Raw genomic sequence first — 16,646 nt, 5'->3', positions numbered from 1 at the left:
TCCCCAGATTGAGCTGCATGTACAGACGATTGGGGGTATCATTTACGACCTGTGGGAGGGCGCATCGTTCGTCGTTAGGTACATACACACAGGACAATTTGAACAATATATCGTTCAATGATATTGTTATCGTTCATAACAATTCGTCCAGTATGTATGTGCCCTAGAGGAGGCGCTGCACACAGGCCCCCCTGTTAATATGCCCCAGGCTCTTCCCTTCTGTCTTCTTCAGGCTAGGAGCCGAGAACTGAGGAGTAGAAACATCATGAACATATAGAACATGGGTACTATAGAACCCAATTTTATTTTACTGATTTTAAATTTTTTAAGGAATGGGCTTTATAAAATTGGGGCTAGTGTACCCTTAACTCGACAGACTAATACTGTTTTAGTGCACAGGGTAGGAAGCATGCCTCATTCACCTGTCAAAATGTAAAGTATACCCTGAGGTATTGGGGCAATGTGTAATGTTTATATGACAGCCTCTCATTACTTACTGCTGTGTTGCAAACAGGAGCTTTAATCGTTCAAGGATGTAACTCTACTCAATTGTCTATTTATTAAAAGTTATTTACATATATTACATATTGCTTTACAGGACATATTTCAGTCATTGACAACTGTCCCTGCCCCAGTGGAGCTTACAATCAATATTCCCTACCACAAGTATGCAGTAGTGATCTTTTTTTTTTTTTTTGTCCGAATCCAATTAACTAAATATGTTTTTGGAGTGTGGGAGGAAATTTGAACAACCTGCATAAACCCACGCAGAAACACTAATTAAACACAGATCGTGCTTTGGTAAATTACTGAATGATATTTTCATGATATATTTAAAATATTACTAAAAGTTTGCCATAAGTTTAGACATTGTACATTGTACAGACAGCAAGGCTTCAGCATGTTTAAACTGATCAGACTAAGTAGGTAATTTAGTCATTCATTAAGTGATCACCAATCATAGGAATAATTTGCTAAGGGCATGGCTTAATTTCAAAATCTTGGTGACATATAAGGTTAAAGTGCCTCTGGCTATGAACCCATATGTGCCTACTCTCCTGGGACTGCCAGGAGCCTCCAGAAAATCTGGTGCCGCTCCTGGCCCTCCGCAACAGTAGCCAAGTCTCCCAGAATGGCCGCCAGCCCCCCGTGTCCCCCTTCCCACACCACTGCACGCAAAAGTGGGTGGTCCGGAGGGGGAGCGATGACTTGATTCGCACTGATCTCGTCATTGCAGCCCTGCCCTCTGCTTTACGATGTCGGTAATATCGGCATTATAAAGAGGGGGGCAGGACAGCGATGACTCAATCACGTCGGCATGCCCCCGCACCGCCCACTTAAGCCGCCCGACCACCCCCTGCTGCACTGATCTCCCAGAGGGGGCTGCCAGAATGTTAGTAAGTATTTACCAACGGCTGCTCATCTCTTGGTTGTTATTCAGAATCTGAATATGGCAGCACCATCATTTAACTCTAAGTCTACTGTACATTTATCAGGAAAGCACAGTAGATCTCATTCAGAGTTGAACACAATTTGTGTCCAAGCACAAACATAAACCACTGGAGGACACAAATAAAAAGGCATTTTGCTACCTATTCATAGTTGGCCGGTAAACGTGAAATTATTATTAAACTTTATAGGGTGCCAAAGTGGTCTGTAACGCCATACAGAGGGCGAAAAAATAAGACAGCACGGGTTAATCAGTACAGTACAATACAGTAGACAAGTAACAAATAGCACTATAAATCTCAACACAGCCACTGATGAAAATGGTGTAATAGAAATAATCAGCGTAAGCTGAAACCTGTAACTATTAGCGTGGGCGCAGATAACGGGTCTAGGTCATCTGAAGATACAAAAACAACAAACAGAGGAGTGGGGTGGAAGAAGTAGGTAATGAGAACAAGAGGTAAGAGGGCCATGCTCATGGAGCTTACAGTCTAAAGGGAAGGGGCAGACAAATGGAAGACATAAGGAGTGAGCCAGTGTAAGAGGGGATAAGGACAGGAATTAGGAGAAAGGAAGCAGTAGTGAAAGAATTAGAGAGTAGAAGAGGGTGAGGTAGACTATGTGGGAACATGGTTAAGTGGTGGCGGACTGAGATGCAATTAATTCATGCAAAGAACAGGAGCAGATGGCTGGAAAGAACTGATAATTAGTCTTCATGTCACATGAAGCCTTTAAAAAGCAATTTGAAGAAGATACAAATATGAAATTGTATCCTTTTTTTAAAGTCAGCACTAAACTTAACATGTCTAAAGCTGGGTACACATTTAACGATGTGTACACAGCCGACCTATCGTGCGACGGAACCCAGTGGGGGCGAGGGGCATCTGGTGGTGGCGCTGGTGTCTGGTGGGGTGCATTGGCTGTGCGTAGTTAGTCCTGTGCGGGCATGCTATCACCCTGGTCTGGTTAGGCCTGGTTGTACTTCCGTTCCGCTGTGGTATGGACGCTGCCATCTTGCCTCCGGACATGTGACTTAGTCGCCCTATCCTGGTGTGTCACATGCTCTCTCTGGCTTGTCACAGTGCGGCACTGGGTATTTAAGGGAATGCAGAGCTTCCTTTCATTGCCAATGCAATGTGTTTCTCAGCGAGAGCTGAGAGAGAGTTCCTGTGCTTGTTCACCTGTCTGTTGGGATCATTACCTAGCCTGCTTCACCCTGCCTGTTCCAGCCACGCTGGATTCTCCTGCCTCCTCCATTGCCTCTCCCTTGTCTGAGTACAAGTGTCAGCTGTTACCCTGCACCTTGCTTCCACCTGCATTTCCTCTGGACATTATTTCTTCAGCCTTCAATTCATTTCAGCCTCACAAAACCTGGAATACTGGACTGCCTTCTGTTATCACTACCTGGACTTTTTCCCATTGCCTCACTACAGTTCCCAAAGTGCACTTTAGTGCTATACCCGGACTTTTTGTTTTGCCACATTCATGTCTGTTAAGCCACTCATTAAAAGCTCCACTTTTATTTTTAAATCTGCTTCAGTGTCTGCTCCTATTACCACCTCGGGCCCACAACAAAACCAGAACCTCACAGTTTGCACTGGCCCCATGGACCCGGCCATGGGACAGGAGTCTGGAGAGTATTTATTCCGATGTATTGCAGGCCGCTTGGAAAACCTGGAAGCTATGCAACATCAAATGGCTCAGGGCCTGATTCAGACCCGCTCGCAAGCGGGTCGATGTTGGCACAGTGCACACGCGTGGTGTGTGCTCTGCGCGTGCCCCGGAGTGAGCGCAAAAAGCGCTCACTCCGGGACTCACTACAAAAGGGGCGGCTGTCGATGTTGATCGACAGCTCGCCCCATTTTGTAGGCGTGGCGGTGGCTTCACAAACTGAGGCGTTCCCATGCGAACGCCTGCTGTTTGTGGGCGGCCCCACTGACATCACCAGTGATGTCAGTGAGAGAGCTTCCGGCTCTATTTGAGCCAGAAGCTCTCTGGGGCTTGCGGCCACGAGACCCTACCACAAGGGTCTCGTCGAAAGCCCGATGGTCGCGATGGTCTTGACCATCGCGACCATCATCATGGCCGCACACAATAGCTGTGGGTGGTAACCCACAGCTATGCGAGCGGACAAGAGGCCACAACTAAAAAAACCTGTGCCTGCCCTGATTCAGAGCGAGCGCTCTCTTTTTGCGAGCGCCTCTGAATCAGGCCCTCAGTTCATGCAAGAAATAACTAAACGACAGGATAGTCTGCAAACTTCTCTATCCACCCCTAGTGCAACAGTAGTTACACCTGCTCCTTTGTCTGTAAATACAGGTTACAGGGCATTTTCCCGCGTACACCTTCCTATGCCAAGTAAATTCGACGGGAACTCCAAGCTTTATCGTGGGTTCCTGAATCAGTGTGATATACACTTCACCTTACAGCCTGATAATTTTCCCACTGCAAGAACTAAAGTGGCCTACATCGTATCTCTGTTGTCCGGCTCGGCCTTGGATTGTAGCATCATTCAGAAGGATTTTTGATGAGCCTGGACGTACTGTATCAGCCTCATCCAGTATTAGGACACTGAAACAAGGAGCTTGTCCTGTCAGCCAGTATGCTGTACAGTTTCAGATTTTAGCATCAGAACTCAAGTGGAATGAGGAAGCCCTCATCTCAGCTTTCTGGCATGGGCTTTCTGATCAACTCAAGGATGATCTGGTCACCCGTGACCTTCCTGCTAACCTAAACGATATGATTTCTCTCTGTAACAAGATTGACCTACGCTTCAGAGAACGTCAGGCTGAGAAGCACAGAACTGACCGGCAAAGGTCATTTACTCTTCCCTCTACTACCCGTCTATCCCCTCCTTTTACAGATGAAGAGCCAATGCAGGTGAATCATACCCATCTCTCCAAAGAGGAATGTCAGAGAAGAATATTAAAAAACCTCTGCCTATACTGTGGAGACTTGGGTCAACTGGTGGCCTCCTGTTCCCGTAAATCGGGAAACGCCCATTCCTAACTGACCCTGGGGACATCAAGTTAGGAGTAATAAGCCCGTCCCCAAATTCTAAAGATTTCGTATTGATCTTAGCTTTAGATCTCAAGTCAAAACCGGTCTTCTTTACTGCTCTACTAGATTCTGGAGCAGCCGGAAACTTCTTGACCTCCAGCTTAGTTGACAAGCTACGGATCCCTTGTTCATCCCTTGATCACGCGATTTCCCTGACCGCTGTAAATGGACGTCTTCTGGCTAACAGAGTTTTCACCAAGGAAACTCAACCAGTACTGGTCCATATTGGGGCACTCCATCCTGAGTCTCTAAAATTCTTAGTGATACCTGAAGCCTCCCAAGAAATCATTTTAGGGCTACCCTGGTTACGCCAGCACAATCCCAGGATAGACTGGTGCTCGATGCAAATCCTTTCATGGGGAGTTGACTGTCAGAAATCCTGTCTTCCCAAGATACGACCAAGATTTGCATGAGGAAAACAGTCTCATTAGTACCTCCAGCAATTCCCAAGGAGTATCAAATGTTTACTGACGTCTTTTCTGAACAACAGGCAAATATCTTACCTCCTCACAGGGAATGGGATTGTCCAATCTACTTATTGCTTGACACGATGCCTCCTCGTGGCCGCACCTATCCTCTATCCTTGTCAGAGACCAAAGTGATGTCTGAATACATCCAAGAGAATTTGGAGAAAGGATTCATTCGTCCTTCCACCTCTCCTGCCGGAGATGGGTTCTTTTTCGTTGCCAAGAAGGACGGTGGATTAAGACCATGTATAGACTATTGGAGTCTTAACGATATAACGGTCAAAAATCGATAACCTCTTCCATTAATCAGCGAGTTATTCGACAGAGTCAAAGGATCCATCATATTTTCTAAGTTAGATCTACGAGGGTCCTATAATCCTATTCATATCCGTACAGGTGACAGGTGGAAGACCGCTTTTTGTGATGCCCTTTGGATTGTGCAATGCCCCTGTTGTCTTTCAAGGCTTTGTTAATGAAATTTTCTGGGACTATTTATGTTTCAGTAGTTGTCTATTTGGACGATGTATTGATTTTTTTGTCTTCCTAGAAGAGCATCATAAACATGTGAAGGAAGTGCTCTCCCGTTTAAGGAAGAATCACCTCTACTGCAAACTGGAGAAATGTGTTCTTAGTGTACCCAGCGTGCCATTCCTTGGTTACGTTATCTCTGGCTCCAGTCTAGAAATGGACCCCAAAAAGGTTCAGGTGATCCTGGATTGGTCTCGACCTCAAACATTGAAAGCCATTCAGAGACTGCTCAGATTTGCCAACTACTATAGACGCTTTATCAAGGGATTTTCATCTTTGATGGCCCCCATCACGGCCCTGACCTGAAAAGGCGCTAATCCTGCCCTATGGTCACCTGAGGCAGAGACAGCTTTTCAGCTGTTGAAACAAGCTTTTATTACAGCTCCAGTTCTCAGACAGACAGACCTGGATAGACCTTTCTTATTGGAGGTTGATGCGTCATCAGAGGCAGTGGAAGCCGTTCTGTACCAGCGTTATGAAGACAACCGAGTTCACCCTTGTGGTTTATTTTCCAAGAAAGGAACTATGCTATTGGAGTAAAGAACTCTTGGCGGTGAAATTGGCGCTAAAGGAGTGGAGGTACCTGTTCGAAGGGGCTAAGTTTCCTTTCACTGTCTTCACCGATCATAGGAACCTCCTCTTCCTCAAGAACATCCAGTGTGTGAGTCATGGTCTGGCCCGATGGGCAATATTCTTCGCACGTTTCCAGTTCACTCTGACTTTCCGTTCTGGAGCACTTAACCAGAAAGCAGATGCTCTGTGTAGATCCTTCTCCTGTGATAACAATTCCGAGATTCTACGCAGTACCGCCGTACTGGAGTCAGGGGTGTTTGCCGCCATACAGTTACAACCTCCTACCGGGAAAATCTTTGTGGCCCCAGAGTTAAGGAAGCAGCTTCTCACCTGGGCTCACTCCTCACATTTTGCAGGTCATTCTGGAACTCGGAAGACTCTGGAACTTTTAAAAAGAGCCTACTGGTGGCCATCGATGAAAACTGATGTGTTGGAATTTATTTCTTCATGTACTCCATGCACTCAGCATAAATCTTCATGTCAAGCCCCAGCTGGTGAGTTGTTGCCCCTGCCTATTCCATCACGTCTGTGGACGCATCTCTCTATGGACTTTGTAACTGATTTGCCGAGTTCTCAGGGTTACACTACCATCTGGGTCGTGGTTGACCGATTTTCGAAAATGGTCCATTATGTACCTCTAAAGAAACTGCATACTGCTTCGGATTTAGCTCATCTGTTTTTCCAGCACATATTCCATCTTCACGGAGTTCCTGCCGAAATAGTCTCAGATCATGGTGCTCAATTTGTGGCAAGATTGTATAAAAACATGGATTGCGAGTACCAGATTAGTTCAACCTAAACATAAAGGAGGTTTTGGCCTCCCTGACATTGTCGCTCTTAAGAAGCCGCTTTTCACTACATCTCTGACTGGTACAAGGGAGTTGACTATTTCACAAATCCATCATTGAAGTAATCACTATTTTCCCCATATTCCCCTACTGCACTGCTCTATATGCCCCAATTTAAGCTTCTTAAGGGTATCCTCATTAATATTCTCTTCAGGGATACATTTCGGGCCTGTGCAGCTCTCCATAAACATTTAGTCTCTGACCCTCATTTTACTAAATATCTGCCATTTTGTGGTAACCTGGATTTTGCTTCATCCTTCACCATTTCCCACTATGTGATGTGGCGGACCAAGGGGATTGCAGCTATCCTCAATATTTTTGACCAGCAACTTTCCCAATTATTCCTCTGTTTGCAGACCAGACACTGGTTATAGTAAAGTGCCTCCCAGCACTACATCCCTCTTTACTGATCTTTACACATCCTTTCCACGTACTTCTCTCACTTACTAGCACCCGCAAGTTTAAAGCCACTGATGCGTACAAACTGTGGTCCCAGGTCTGGGACTACTGGAAACAATATTTCCCTGATCTGACCTCCACATACCACATTGTCTTCCATTGATTGTACTATGTGCTCTGTAGGTTCTGCCACGCTCTAAGAACTCTATTTGAAATTTCTGACAACAGACCATCGCAAGAGGCAAACAGTGGCTCACCGCACACTCTGCCCTGGCATCATACCTACTGCCCGGCGGGTTTCAGGCAGAGAGAGGGAGGCTGCGAGTCCACAATGCCTGCAGCCCGCCTCCAGTGCAGGGTGGGTCGAGGGGTAGGAGGCGGCCAGAATCTTCCCTTCCGGTGGGGGGGCCCACGCAATGAGCACCACTGCTAGCCGAGCCAGCGCTAGGCAGTGTAAGAAAAATGCTGGATGGAGTGCCCATCCCAAAGGCCCCAGGGAGAACATTGGATTTTCTTTACTGAAAACATCATCATAATTACGTTACACTGTTTTAACATGGGCAACCCGGGTTGAGTTAAAAGGCACCAAATCAGCAATAACCCGGGTTATTAAGGTGATATGAAAGGCCCTGATCCGGGTCGGACCCGTGTTCCAAACCCGGGTCTCACCCGTTTTTGTGATGTGAAAGGGGTATCTGTGTCACATCTGTCTGTCTACTCCTCCTCTCTAAACTGTAAGCTCTCACAAGCAGGGCCCTCTTCACTCTTTTGCTCCTCCCATGCCCACATTGGCACCAGACCATTAGGCTCAACAGGCAACACTACCTCTGTGTGGGTACCTTGACTGTATTTAAAAAAACAACGTCTATATATCCCATGTTCTGCAATGTTTTGTACTGTAAGTCATGTGCATTTTTACCCTCCTGTTTTGTTTGTACTGTCTATGTTCATGTACTTTTTAAGGTGCTGTGGAACCCTTGTGACATCATATAAATAAAGGATAATAATAATTCCTAAACAGAGTAAGAACAATGCTTTATTTTTTAAAAACAAGTGTTCAGTACACTGTAATCCTGCTATTAGTGTTCTGAGCTTTCCTCCGTTAGCGAACACTGACTGAATATGAGCTTAGCTTTCCACTATAGGGGAAGCCTGGCCTGCTAGGGTTCATCAGATTCCTCCCTGGTGGGCTGGAGCTCTACTCAATTTAAATTGCATGTACTTCACTTTGCACATGTGTGACCAGATGAATGGGTCTGAACCTGGAAGTAAAGTGATAATGTTTGCCATCACTTCGCTAGAGAGGGCTCTTATCAGAGCCGTGTCCTGGAGTCTGCCCCTTCATAAATTGCCCTGATAAAACATTCCAGATCACTGTGATATGCAGCAAAAAGGAATGATCATTTTCAGGCCAGTATCGCAGTGTTAATAAATTAGCCACATAGAACTCTTACATTAGCTGGAGTTCATGACATACATCACAATGTGGAATACATGAGAGTGGATTTCATACGTAAGCTCTACCAGGGCCGTCACTAGAGCTGTGCAAACGATGCCAAGGCCCAGGGCCTTGGGGGCAGCACCATTGCTGCCCCCACTGCACCTGCATTTGGCTTGCAGGGTGCCTGGAACGTTTGCCTGTAGTGCTTTGGTTGCTCCAGGCACGCACCATAAAGCCTGTACAGCCGCCCTGAGTATCCTAAGGACGCCCTGGGCAGTGCTGTACTTCTGGTGCTGGCTGACCTGCCCCATTGTCATGATATAATGTGTTTGGGAGTGCGGATAGCACATGGCACAATTCACCCTGCTCTGGCACTGAGCTACTGAACTCTAACATTGGATTGGGGATCAGAGTCTTACTGCACATTCATCCAATAACGTGGGCAGAAATCATAGTTCATCAGTTAAGCTATGCTAGTGGAAAGATTGGGGATTTTATACATCATATTATAAAGGTGTCTAATTTGGAGGAACTGGAAAAGCAGGAGGAGAAAATATGTCTTGGGGCTCAATAAATTTTCAGAAGCTCCTTAGTGGGTCAATCCCATAAAAATTTAAATTGTTACTTATGCTGGGCATACACTATACAGGTTGAGTCTCCCATATCCAAATATTCCGTAATACAGAATTATTTTGGCATGACTGAGATAATGAAACCTTTCATTTTTGATGGTTCAATGTACACAAACTTTGTCTACGGCACAAATTATTAAAGATATTGTATACAATTACCTTCAAGTTGTGTGTATTAGGTGTATATGAAACATAAATGAATTTCATGTATGTACACAAACTTTGCTTGAGCCACAAAATTATTGAAAATATTGTATAACGTTACCTGCAGGCTGTGTGTATAAGGTGTATATAACACATAAATGCATTCTGTGTGTATATTTGGGTCCCATTCCCAAGATTTTTCATTATGATATTCAATTATTCCAAAATACGGAATATTCCGTTATCCAAAATACCCCTGGTTCCAAGCATTTTGGATATGGGAGACTCAACCTGTACAATTATATGTCCAATCTGGCTGCCTGAAATGAAAATCTGCTAATAAATGGGAACAAATAACAATCGATCATTTGCTCACAAAAGAAAAAACACAAATGGGGCGCTATACAGCTAAAAGAGGAAATAATTAAACAATTGGCTAATAATAATATGAATAAAATGTGGACCAGAGCAAAAAAGACACCTTGAAATGGGCCTCAGGTGATTGCTGCTACCAATAGAGGAGCTGACCCTCTTAGAATATAGACCAATACAACACAAGTAGGAGCACTATCTCTAAAGACCTGATAAGGTGTTATGGACTAAATGATTAATATTACACCAAAGGATCAAACTGACACAGAATACAATAAAAATATGAGAAACTTACAAATATTAAATCAGATAAAAAATCTTTATAGACATGCGCGAGACCCGGATAGCGACGGGCACTACCGGCCTCTTACCAACAGGCTGGCACCGCATCCATTTCTGGAGCAACATACCATCATTGCCTTGGGGTGAGCCCAGACATGTGAGTTATTTAACATAGGATAATCCGGATCAATTTGCTCTATTGACTGACTTTTATATATCTACTGCAATTTATTATTATTTTTTACCATTAACCATATACGGATCCATACTATTTTCTGGTCTATCCTAACCAGGTTATCCTTTTGGAGCTTCACATTTGCCAGCCATTTGGAAATAGATACTCTAATACATTCTTTCCTCATTTTTGTATCAATTTCTAGCCATGTGATACATGAGTTGCTATAATATGTCGATTCGCAACATGCATATTCTGGTGCAGAGTGTTAATATACTAATCTATTTTATTTTTATATGTTGATATTAATGTTTTGATTGACATTCAGTACTGTATTAACTTTATTTGTAATAAACATTTTATGCAATTTTATATTTATATTATGTTTTATATGTGATACTAGCGCCATCCCACCTTCTATTCCTTACATTTTTGGGCACTTTGTGCTTATTGGGAGTGTTGGCATACTCCCAGGTGGCAGGCAGCTGTGTCTATTTATATTTACATTTATTTATTTCACTCCATTTTATAGTCAGTTGGTATACACTCCCTCTTGGCGCTTGGTTATTTCTCTATATCTTGGTCAAACCATGTAATTGTCCTGCATTGTTTTCTACTGGTAATAACTCATTTGTTTTTGTAAGGTGCTGTGGAACCCTTGTGGCGCCATATAAATAAATGATGATGATGATGATAATAAAAATAATAAGTAAATATATAGTAGCCATAGTTATTGAAACCATCTACTATAACTATCAATATAACTGACAAACTGATTAGTATTAGAACAGTCTGGACTGAAGGACTTTGTACAGCCTGGTATACTATTAATATATAAAGTTCTCATATAGAGAGTGGCAACTACAGTTTAATGCCATAAAATGCAAAATAATGCACTTGGGTCTCAAAAACTCAAAGGCTAAACGGCAGTAATGGACACTACTGAGGAGGAAAGGCATCTAGGAGTCACTATTTCAGGTGACTTAAAGGTAGGTAAGCAATGTAACAAAGCAACAAGAAAGGCAAGTCAGATGCTTGGTTGCATAGGGAGAATAATGCCACTGTATATGTCATTGGTATGACATTATCTAGAATACTGTGATCAGTTCTGGAGGCCACATCTCCAGAAGGATATACATTCATTAGAGACTGTACAAAGAAGGGCATCTAAAATGGTGCATGGCTTACATCACAAAATGTACTCAGAAAGATTAAAAAAAAGTCCTTAACCATTTAACTGACAATTCCCCCGAAAAAAAAAAATTTTCTTTTTTTATTTAATAAAGTTTGTATGTTTAAGAATATATTTAAATATTTTATAAAAAAAATACCTAGGGGATGTTTTGCACCCCCGTGTCCATAGGCACCCATTGTAAAATCACCTCACCCCCAGTGTCAATGGGCCCTCACTGTTTAACCCGTCCCCATCCCCATGTGTCACTGTACATTAATGTGTATTGTTTTAATATATCTCCCCCCCTCCCCAAAAAAGTTTTTGTGAGGCATAACCCATAACCGACCCCACCTTCCCAGTGCCAAAAGATGACCCCCTCCATTACCCCACTCCCCCTGTTGCTGAGCCCATCCCCATACCTTGTTGCAGAGCGCAATGGGGCAGGGAGGACTGATCATCAGGGAGGTAGTTAATATGTATAGTTTTGAGCAGAGAAGTGAAAGTGGGCACATGATACAAACTTTCAAACATATCTAGGGTTTTAACAAGATACAGGAGGCAGGGGTGTATCTGGGGATCCGAGCGCCCCTGGCAATGTAATGGACTGGCGCCCCCCTCTCCTCATAATTTCTGAATAATTACACTATACATTAGTACTTAAAATGTTCCCCAGCTACCCCCCCTATTCAGTGCCCCCAGTAGTAGTCCCCCCTATACAGTGCCCCCAGTAGCGGCAACCCCCCCTCCCCATACAGTGCTCCAGTAGTAGTCCACCCTATGCAGTGCCCTCAGTAGTAGTCCACCCTATGCAGTGCCCCGGGTAGTAATTCCCCCTATGCTGCATTGCCCCGAGTAGTAATTCCCCCTATGCTGCATTGCCCCCATTAGTAATCCCCCCTATACAGTGGGGGCCACTGTATAGGGGGGATTACTAATGGGGGCAATACAGCATAGGGGGAATTACTACTCGGGGCACTGCATAGGGGCACTGCAGTAGTCCCCGTCCCTATGCTGCATTGCCCCCAGTAGTAGTACCCCCCTATACAGTGGCCCCAGTAGTAGTCCCCCCTATACAGTGGCCCCAGTAGTAGTCCCCCCTATACGGTGCCCCCAGTGGTAGTCCTCCCTATACGGTGCCCCCAGTTGTAGTCCCCTCCTATGCTGCATTGCCCCCAGTAGTAATCCCCCCTATACAGTGCCCCCAGTAGTAGTCCCCCCTACACAGTGGCCCCAGTAGTTTCCCCCCTATACAGGCCCCCCATAAAGTGCCCCCAGGTGTAGTCCCCCCTATGCTGCATTGCCCCCAGTAGTAGTCCCCCCTACACAGTGGCCCCAGTAGTTTCCCCCCTATACAGGCCCCCCCATAAAGTGCCCCCAGTAGTGACCCCCCTATACAGTGCCCCCAGTAGCTGTCATCCCCTATACATTGCACCCCCCTGCTGTGCCAGGCTTACACACACAGAAAAAAAAAAACTTATCTGAAACCCCGCTCCTGACGTGACCGCCGCTTTCCGTTCCGAGTCCCGGCTCTTCTCTTGCACTATGGGAGAGACGTCATGAAGTCTTTACCATCACCCTCTCTGAGGGGAGCCGGAAGGCGGAGCTCATGAGTGAGCACCAGCCGGCTCCCTCCGAGGACGCAGCAGCCAATGAGAGTCTGTCTGACTCTCATTGGCTGGCTGCTATAATAAGCTGGCGGCTGTGTGTTTGATACTGTGTAGGGCAGACCACTCTCACTGCGGTCTTGGGCCCGGGGGACTAGCAGGGCTAGTTTCGCATCTGGGGTAGTCCACACCTTGGCTGCTGGTGGCACTGCCGGACGGCGCCCCCGGCGAGTGCTATCCTGGCCAATGGGTAGATACGCCCATGACAGAAGGGAAATATTCTTCAGAGGAAGAGTAGTATTAGAACACGAGGACATGCACTGAAACTGTAGGGAAGAACATGCAGAGGAAAAATTGCTTCACAGATAGGATTGTGACACCTCCTACAAATATGTCCTCTTGACCTGTCACCATTAGGATTAGGGAGACTATACATATGTTTAAAATATATTGTTTCATTTATAATCGTTACTATATGCTACTCACAATTCATTGAACTTTAAGATCAACTGTGCAGGCAGCTAGTGCAAACATTACATCATTTGCAATCATAATGGAGTATAAATAAAATAATTTGCGTATGCAAATTCAGCGGAGAGGAGAAGAGAAGGCCTGGACAGAGCAGAGGAGGCTGCTGTTATGGCCAGGCAGCAGAGATCAGGGGGGGACCCCAGGTGATCGGCGAAGCTTCCTGCCCGTCGTACAGTATGACAAAAGCAGCAGCAACAGTGAATAGTTGGCCGGCGCAGCAGAGCAGGAAAGACACCTCTCCAGCCCAGGGTCCTCCTGCATTACTTACCCTGCTTACCGCATCATGTCGGCCATGGGTGGTGGGTAAGTGAAATAGCCTGCCATCGGAGGTGGTAGAGGCTAATACAGTAGAGCAATTTAAACACGCTTGGGATAGACATAAAGGTATCCTTACAAAGAACTAAGGATCAAATAGAGTTTGAGGTTATCATAAAATTTAAAAAAGGGCAGATTAGATGAGCAAGTGGTTCTTATCTACCGTCAAATTCTATGTTTCTAAATGCAGGATGTAAATTATACTGACTTAGCTGTTTCTAGTATATGTTGAATGAGCAGTAAGCATTGTGTCCTAATGGGGGAAGTCTGGTGAAGTTGCTATATACCAGTGGTTTTGTAACCTACCCTCAGGAGCCACAATGTTCTTTAAGGTTAACTGTGACTAGAGGAATCTGTAAACTGTAACCGTGATCAGCATGTTTCTGATAACAAACGTATGATGCAAATTTCCATAAACTGAGTATCACAATGTATTTGACAACATTAGGCTGTGTACAGTAGGGTGTGATACAGGAACCCGACCGTCGGGATGCCAGCGGTCAAAAGATCGACAGCGGCATCCTGATGCTCAGAATCCCGACAGGGGCTCCGTAAGTATCCTAACCCTCCCTTACTGCAGACTAACCTTAACATCTCATAAAAAAAATAAATCCTGAAATATGATCATACAAATAAAACAGTATGTATAACAGATAGATAGAAAATACCAGCAAATTTCATTGATTAATTTGGATTCAACCAATCCGAAGCAGCCATCATCATGTTTTTGAACCTGCACTCAGGCCACACAAATGAAATATATTGGACAGGTGTAAACTGGCCTTCATTTATTTCCAATTACATGAACACTCGGCATACATTAGTACGCCCCAAATCTGCATTCGCTCTATATATGTGCGGTTGCTTTTATGGGCATGTACAGATCAATTTTCTGTATTTTACACTGCATAAATTTAGCTCCGCATCAACTCCACGGTTACAAAGTAAATATTAGGATGGGTCATCACTTTTATTTACTTGTATTTTCTTCCTTTCATTTCATAGAGTGCTTCAGCTGCAGCAAGGAGCCATCTTCGGCTCTCCTGTGCTCTCATTTGTGTCACCACAGTAGTGATTCACAGGTTCAGGAAGCTGCAGTGTTCTGGCTGGAAGAATGCAGCACTCAATCACTCCACTAGGAAAAACTTTTTAGAAAGTGCCTTGTGCAGTGTGCAAGTAGAAAAAAAATAAGACCGAAAAACCGTTCCTCAATTAAAATTTAATCCGGTGAATGCAGATGGACAGATTTGGCTTCCAAGCCGGGCCACATACTAAGCTTTTCAGTTCTGTTTGGTTTCCTAACAATAACATATTTCCAGAAAAAAAGGAAACTAAAGAATGGAGTCATCTTGATAGCATAGTTTAGAATACGGGCTTGGAAGCATAGTCAGGCTATTTGCATACATTTGTGCTCATCCCTGGCCAAACTTGACAAGATTGACTTTTTACATTTATTTGTACACATTCATGCTTCCCAATAGACTATATGGAAATGGCTTCTACTCAAAGACGACAGATCATTGCAAGCGCTACATTGTAATAATAAATATTAATTTTGTCACTATCGTTACATGACTTGCACTGACATGTAACCATCGCTTAAAAAAACATTCAATGGTTGAACCATTTATGGTTCACTGGTGCGTGTGCTCAGATGAGAAAACGATGTTGCACATGCGTAAAAGGAGCATTGCTTCTGAGACAGTGTTCCAATAACAGCAAGGAAACATCCGAAAAACTATAGGAAACACATTGTGGTAACTATTATACCCCTTTTACACCAGAGCAAAAACCTGGGTTTTTGCTGGGTCTACCCGGGTCGCAGCTCAGTGTAAAAGGGTCCCTGAAAAACAACCCAGGTCAAGTGACCCAGCAATCCAACCCAGGTAGCTACCAGGGATGAACCCGGGTAATGGTGCAGTGTAAACAGTGCAACCCGGGTTATCTGACCTGGGTCATGCCTAAAATGAGCTGATTTGTGGTTGTGGAGCAGTCACCTCCCACTTTTTATGACCTCACAGGTTTAGCAGGGCAGATCCGTGTTCAGTGTGAATGAGGCTGACCTGGGAAAAACCCAGATCGAAGGTGCAGTGTAAATGGGGTCTAACCTGGGTTGGAACCATGTCTAAAAACCCAGGTCGGACCTAGGCTTGTGGTGGAAAAGAGTTATTACTTGCATAGAATCGAATGTAAAAACAATTACCATTGAGGGGGGGGGACGGACATCGATGGTTATGAACTTAAAGCCAATGGTTAATGCCATTTTCCTTTCACAATAGAAAGTGTCAGCTTTAAAAATATATTAAATATAATTTTATATACCATCAGCTGTTGACATGCCTGAAGAATATAGTAAGGCAGGTTTTAAGGATGTCCCAACTTGAGCACAGGTGACTTAATTAGCACCTCAGTCAATTTTATTTAACCATCTGAAGTGACGCAGGGATACCCTTAAAACCTGCGCTGTAATTGGTGGAGTTTGGGAACCTCTGTAGTGGAATCTGCAAGGGACGCCACCAGTACACTATTCAGAAGGCCTGACTATATGCCATTTAAATGGATGATCTGGCAACTCTACTAGCGGATCATAAATATTACAATATAAAATGGATCTATAGTGATATATAGTCACTTCTCAGGTAGGGGCTGATC

The 16,646-nt window shown here is 44.4% G+C and overlaps 1 protein-coding gene across 2 annotated transcripts in view; it reads left to right on the top strand.

Moving 5' to 3' along the window:
- PALD1 (phosphatase domain containing paladin 1) overlaps positions 1-16,646 on the top strand; it is a 281,234-nt gene that overhangs the window by 47,779 nt on the left and 216,809 nt on the right. The gene's annotated exons all lie outside the window — the stretch shown is intronic.

This window comes from Taudactylus pleione, unplaced genomic scaffold, assembly GCF_031769625.1.
Source record: "Taudactylus pleione unplaced genomic scaffold, aTauple2 ptg000016l, whole genome shotgun sequence".
NCBI classification, from domain to species: Eukaryota; Metazoa; Chordata; class Amphibia; order Anura; family Myobatrachidae; genus Taudactylus; species Taudactylus pleione.
Note: the sequence above shows the minus strand (reverse complement) of the source record. Positions and strands in the feature narration are given on the sequence as shown.